Source organism: Octopus sinensis, unplaced genomic scaffold (genome assembly GCF_006345805.1).
Source record: "Octopus sinensis unplaced genomic scaffold, ASM634580v1 Contig17739, whole genome shotgun sequence".
NCBI lineage: Eukaryota > Metazoa > Mollusca > Cephalopoda > Octopoda > Octopodidae > Octopus > Octopus sinensis.
Window position 1 is genome coordinate 29312 of NW_021835280.1, and position 5950 is coordinate 35261.

Consider the following 5950-nt stretch of genomic DNA (forward strand, 5'->3'; position numbering starts at 1 on the left):
GCAAATTCTATCTTAAATTATTTAAGAATTCAGATCGTCAGTGATTTTTCTTCTTTGCTTGGAAGAAGAGTTTGCAACAAAATTCTCATCATTTTTCATTTCTGCGTCAAAGTAATTGTTTAGCTGAGTGTCCTCACGACATGCCAGCTCCGCAAGTTGATTGGCGGCAGAGGCGTACTCCTCGTTGTCTACCTTTATCACATGTCTGTGCTCGATAAGCATACTCTCTAGTGTCCTCTTCAGCAAAACGGACTGGATGTATGTCCTCGTTCCTTCTTCAATGGATAACTTGTCCATATGACTTTTTAAGAACTTTGAGACAACTCCATCCCATGTCAAGACAATTGGAATAATCTTCACTTTTGCTTAATAGAGAACCGACAGTTCGTTTGCAGGGAGGTCGTATTTGTGAAATTTATCCACTTCAACTTGCTTTAAACGGTCTTGCGAGGTAACTCCCACTTCGATTAAATGAATTTCTCTTTTCCTCTTGTCATAAACGAAAATATCAGGTTTATTGAATTGAACTTTCGTTTCAGTCATAATTGACGTGTCAACTCTGATTTCAACATTTTGGGTTGAGATTATTGACACAACCGAATGTCCTTTCAATTTCCTGTTTCGTTTATTTCCATACATTCGACACTAGTGGAGATGAATACACTTTACCACTTCGTTGTGTCTTCGGAAATAATCACTGTTTAGCATCCTACCAAACCGCGTGGCTAGATGATCAACAGTCTGCCTGCTTTTTTTGCAGTGAATCGTCAGATAATGTTATGTTCTTAGAATGACAAACCATGCTAAGTAAATCAATTTCATAAGTTTTAACTTCAATATATTTTTATTTTGTAAAAATTCGTGGGGACCACGGTTGAGAACCGCTGTTGTACAGGCTTATATGCAGTAAAATGTTCTTCAGACGACTCTGGAGAATATCTTGTTTAATGCTCCCCAATCCAGTTCTTTCCTGACATTTAGTCAGCGAGGGGCACTGAACTGCGCCTTCTCGGAGGTTTACAATGCCAGAAAAGAGGAGGAAGAATGGAAGAAGGTGGGTGGAGTGCCATCCTCTTTTCACTTTGAGGCCTCTGGATTTACATAGGCAATTAATTTGTTTTATTTTATTAATAATGATGATTGAATCCAGTATTTAATTCTTAAAAAACTATGTATTTAAAGAGAGTTTCAACTTTAGGACTAAATTTTCATGACTTTATAGTTTCCGAGTCCAACTTCTCTGGAAGACCTCATCAAGCTGAACCTGCGAATGCTCCGCCAAAAACGGCCTGCCGCCCAGTGCGATCTTGTGTGGGCTCGTGGAAAGATCACCGAGCGAGGATTAGGTCCCTGGTTGAGTGCATCTGGATCACGTGACGTTTGTTCGGTTTTTAGCGAGGTCTTGGTGATTTAATAAATAAATTTGAACTTATCTAACACTATAGTCAGATAATCAAGATTAGAAAATTTCTCTGATTTTTGATCATCTACGTTTCTTAGTAACATCAATTAAGTCGTGTTAAATTCTGTTCATTGCCTGCCTTCTTTAATTCAGTCCACAAATTTCAAAATTTTCAAATCCAACCAAATCTAAGATTCTATATTAGATTAACTAAAAACCTAATTATTTGATTTTTAATAGTAAATCAATATATTGAGTGGTTTACATGGAGATAACGACATTAATTAAACTGTAAAGTGCGATACGCGCAATCACAAATCCCGTGGGTTGATATGATCTAATTAAAATGTTAAGGTGTCGTTTTTAATCTTTTGATTTGAGATGGAGGAATCCTACACAGATACAGTATACCATCCAAATTCAGATTTCACTACAACAGTCACTACACCCCACAGTGACCAGTCTTTATATATAAATGATCAAATTTATCAAATGAACATTTCCCGACTCAATAGTAGTTCTCAACAGCATTCCTTGTCGGGGAATTATGAAGGTATTAGTTCATATTATTAGACATTAATATAGTTAACAGACCAGAAATGATTCAACCCAGAACTCACAAAATGTATGAGACAGTTCCTTTCCACGACAGCCCTCCTGCTTTTTATGGCAACAATCAGAATGTTTCTGATGTACATAGAAAACAGCAACTTCGATTAGTCAAAAACAGGTTTTTTTGTGACAGAGATGGACGGATATAGGGAGGCAGCCAGGGAATGTAGACGGAAGAAAAAGGAGTACGTGCAGTGCCTGGAACAGAGAGTTAAACTTTTGGAGACGCAGAATCGAATGCTTATAGAAGAACTGCGAAATTTGAAAACGGTGATTCAAAATAAGGAGAATGAATAATTTTAATATATTATTTTTTCAATATTTACTTATCTTAATAAAATATTTTTGATGACCTGTGATTTCCAAACTAATCCTCTTAAATCAGTCCAGGAACTGTTAAACTGGAAATCCACTTCCACCAAATCATTCAGCCAACTTCAATTCTCAAACTGGAAATCAAAAAAGAAGGGAAAAGTGTTATTCTGTCATGATATGAATGGCGGATATCTCGACGACAAGTTCCAAAAACTATAATTAGACCAGATTTTATTTTGGCGCTGGAAGGAGTGGCTATTCTTTCTTTAACTGGTATCTGGTGGACGTATTCGTGTACTTCAGTCATCATTTTGTTACAATTCCTCCTCTTTCCTGGAGCAAATGTGCTTATAAGAACGGTGTCCCTATATTAGGTGATCCCTGAGGGACATTGTGTAGGGACAGTCATCACAGAAGGAGACTGGGGGACTGCCTTTTGTTCCTTCATGTTCTCAGATGAGGAAATAGTGGAGTCAATTGTTGACCAATTGGTGGCCATTGCAGAGGAGTTTGGCCTAAGTGGATGGCTCATTAACATTGAGAATAACATATTGGTAATCAAATTGTAACTACTCAGCCTTCCCACATATCACGGATTGTTCAAATGCTTAAATTGCTTAATACACGACTGAGGGCAGTGGTAGAAAATCCAATTGTGGTGTGGTATGACTCCATTGTGGTTGGAGGACAACTTTTATGGCAGAATGAACTCAATCGCCACAACGAGTCCTGATTTATCAATTTCAATTCCAGAATATTCATAAGGGACACTGGAGCTTATATGTTTACTAATTACTGGTGGGAAGAGAAGCACATGACCTCAATGACAAAAAACTATGCGGATTTTGTTGACAGAATATTTGTAGGAATTGACGTGTTTGGTCGTGATAGTCGAGTTGGGGGTGCCGGATTTGATATATTTGAGGTTTATTGAGTCTTTTATATATTTGGCTGTAAAAATGGTGATCCGAAATGAGCTGAACGTAGCACTCTTCGCCCCGGGCTGGACATGGGAAAATTTTGGGAATGAGAACATTTATTATGACATAGAGGCACTGTATGGCACTTTTTATATTCTCAGTTTTTGGGAATCATTGGGAGACTTGGTCGAGCATAGGGAATACAGACTGCCATTTGATACCACTTTCTGTCGGGGAGTGGGTTCATGTACTTTCTATTTTGGACAAGTGTCATGTGCTAGTAATTTTAGAAAGTAGGGGATACTTGTTGGTACGACATTGGTCTTCAGGAACTGCAGTTGAATAGTTGTCGAACGATTGCTGGGGATAATTTGAATGTTGTATCTGTCACATATTCCGACAAGGCAGGCTGGTTGGGTGGAGGTTGTTTGAGCTTCCAAGTTCCCTTTTCCGATGAGCCGATTTGCAAGTACAGTCAGTCAGTTGTTATGTCAGGGACATTCTTTCTATATCCTGCGAGTCCTCTGAGATTAGGATTATACTTCAGTATTGGCACGACGTGACATTCCCTCATGACATACAACTTCAAGTCAAGACGACGACAGGCCAATTTATGAGTGTAGATGTCCATGAGGATGCATTAATTGATCGTTTCTGGACTAGAAAGTAGATTTAGTACTTATTAGTAGGATTTTTGTAGCTCGTACATCGGAAGGATATCCTCAATTGGTTTCCATTCTGTTCAATCCAACGATTGCTGAAAAAGGAGGCATCTCGACGTTTTTGCTGTCGCGTCTTGCAGTAATTGGATATGGTTTAATTAAGTCAGGTATTTAAGAATGGCGAATCTCCTCTTTGCTACGATCGGTCTACTCAGGATGTTTCATTCCGCATGGATTTATTGGAAAAGGGTGGTTATCTCCTCGTCTTTCAAGACATATGCAATGTGGATTACTATATTATTTGGAAAAAGGAAGGCAATTCTTGGATATTTATTGAGAGAACATATCATCCTTATTATGTGACCAACGAAGAGGGAGTATTCAGAATTGAAGCAATTTTACTATTTAATAACCTGTCACTTTATTAATATGCAATTGTGTTTTATTATCGGACATTTATTTATAAGTGAATAGAGAGTGAGCAAGATTACGCAAAACTTGGCAAAAATGAGCAAGTGCAGAAAATTCTATTCCGAATGTCAATTAATTACAAGGGGTAGGGTTAATGTTTATTGATCTCCCGTTTTGGAACCGGATCAGATAGGTTTGTTTACTCTGTTAAGTCAGCCTATTTGTATTCGTTCATGACACATCGCTATAGAGCAGTATATAGTTTTTGCCTGATGGACGTCCTGATCGGATATCAGTATGGAATGCCTTTTAGAATTAAAAAACACGTTAGGGTGAGTATTGACGTTCAAATTCAATTTCAATTAAAAGCCTTTTGGATCAGCGGAGCAACTAAATTCAGGTAAACTCTCATGACTTAAGTAAAGTAATTCTGGCCTTCAAAACCGTTTGTCTATTGGAAAAAAATCTTTTTGCTATAATGACAGCCGGGTTGTAACAAAAACTCGAATATAGTCTCGATGGTTCATTATTATGACGCATTGCTTAGAAGCATAAAAAAGTTATAATCCCACTCATATTCATCTTTGAAACTTTATGATGAAATTTTAATTCCTTAGCATAAACCGGAAAAGAGCAATTGACCGCTAAAAAATTAAGACCAGTTATATTACTACGAACATTAAGAAAGACACGGGAATTAAAAGATTTAATTCGAAAAAAAGGAAGAAACTGGTATTTACTAGAAGTTAACAAAGCCATCTATCCGAAGTGGACCCCGCCAACATAATTGACGTTGCGTTGCCTCTCACGATAGCAACGGAGATCAACTGGAGAAGCCATTAAACACTATAATTATAAACACTATAATTAACAGGCGCTGTTGTGGTGTGAAGAAAAGAAAAAATAAGAAAAAAAAGAAAGGAAAAATCGGAAAAGTACATGCAAGAAACTGCAAAAGAAGATGAGATCTGCAAAAAATGCAACACGATGAACAAAAGAAAGAGGATGATTCATTGCACGGCCTGCTCGTGTGGCTTCCACATGTCCTGTGCCGAAATGACTAAAAGAGCCCTGGCACTCATTTCTGATTGGCATTGTCGGGCATGTCTCCAACCAGAGAATGCGACAAACTCTCCCATACGCTACCCTTCCAAACATGTTCCACTAGACCAGGGGTCGGCAAAAGCGGGCTCGCGAGCCTTTAGAGGCTCTTTAACTCTTAAGTAGGCTCTTTCAATTTTTAACTATTTTTTTTGTTTTGTTAATAATAAAAAATCTTTTCACGTTTAACATTAATTTTTTGTGTTACATCGATATATGCCTAGCAAAAAAAATTAATAGAAAATCGATAATGCGCGACATTTTCAATCAAAATGGACTGAAACTTTTGCATTCACGTCTAATTCAGAACAACTACCGAAATGTCTCATTTGCCAGGAAACTTTGAATCAAAATAAAAAGTCAAATTTAGAGAGACACTTTAACACAAAACACTCATATTTCGCAAAAAAATATCCAATTGGTGGTTCGCGAAAGAAAGCTGTAGAAGAACTTGCAAAGAATAATCAGATTGAGAATTCCGCTTTTTAATATTGGTATCACAATACCAGGACTGCAAATATTGCCGG

At 37.5% G+C, this 5950-nt stretch overlaps 1 long non-coding RNA gene across 1 annotated transcript; it reads left to right on the forward strand.

The window, feature by feature from the left end:
• Positions 1-1865: 1865 nt before the first annotated feature.
• Positions 1866-2296, forward strand: LOC115231191. Its single transcript, XR_003883500.2, has 3 exons — positions 1866-1955; positions 1988-2132; positions 2164-2296. It is a non-coding gene; the product is annotated as an uncharacterized LOC115231191 (long non-coding RNA).
• Positions 2297-5950: the final 3654 nt, after the last annotated feature.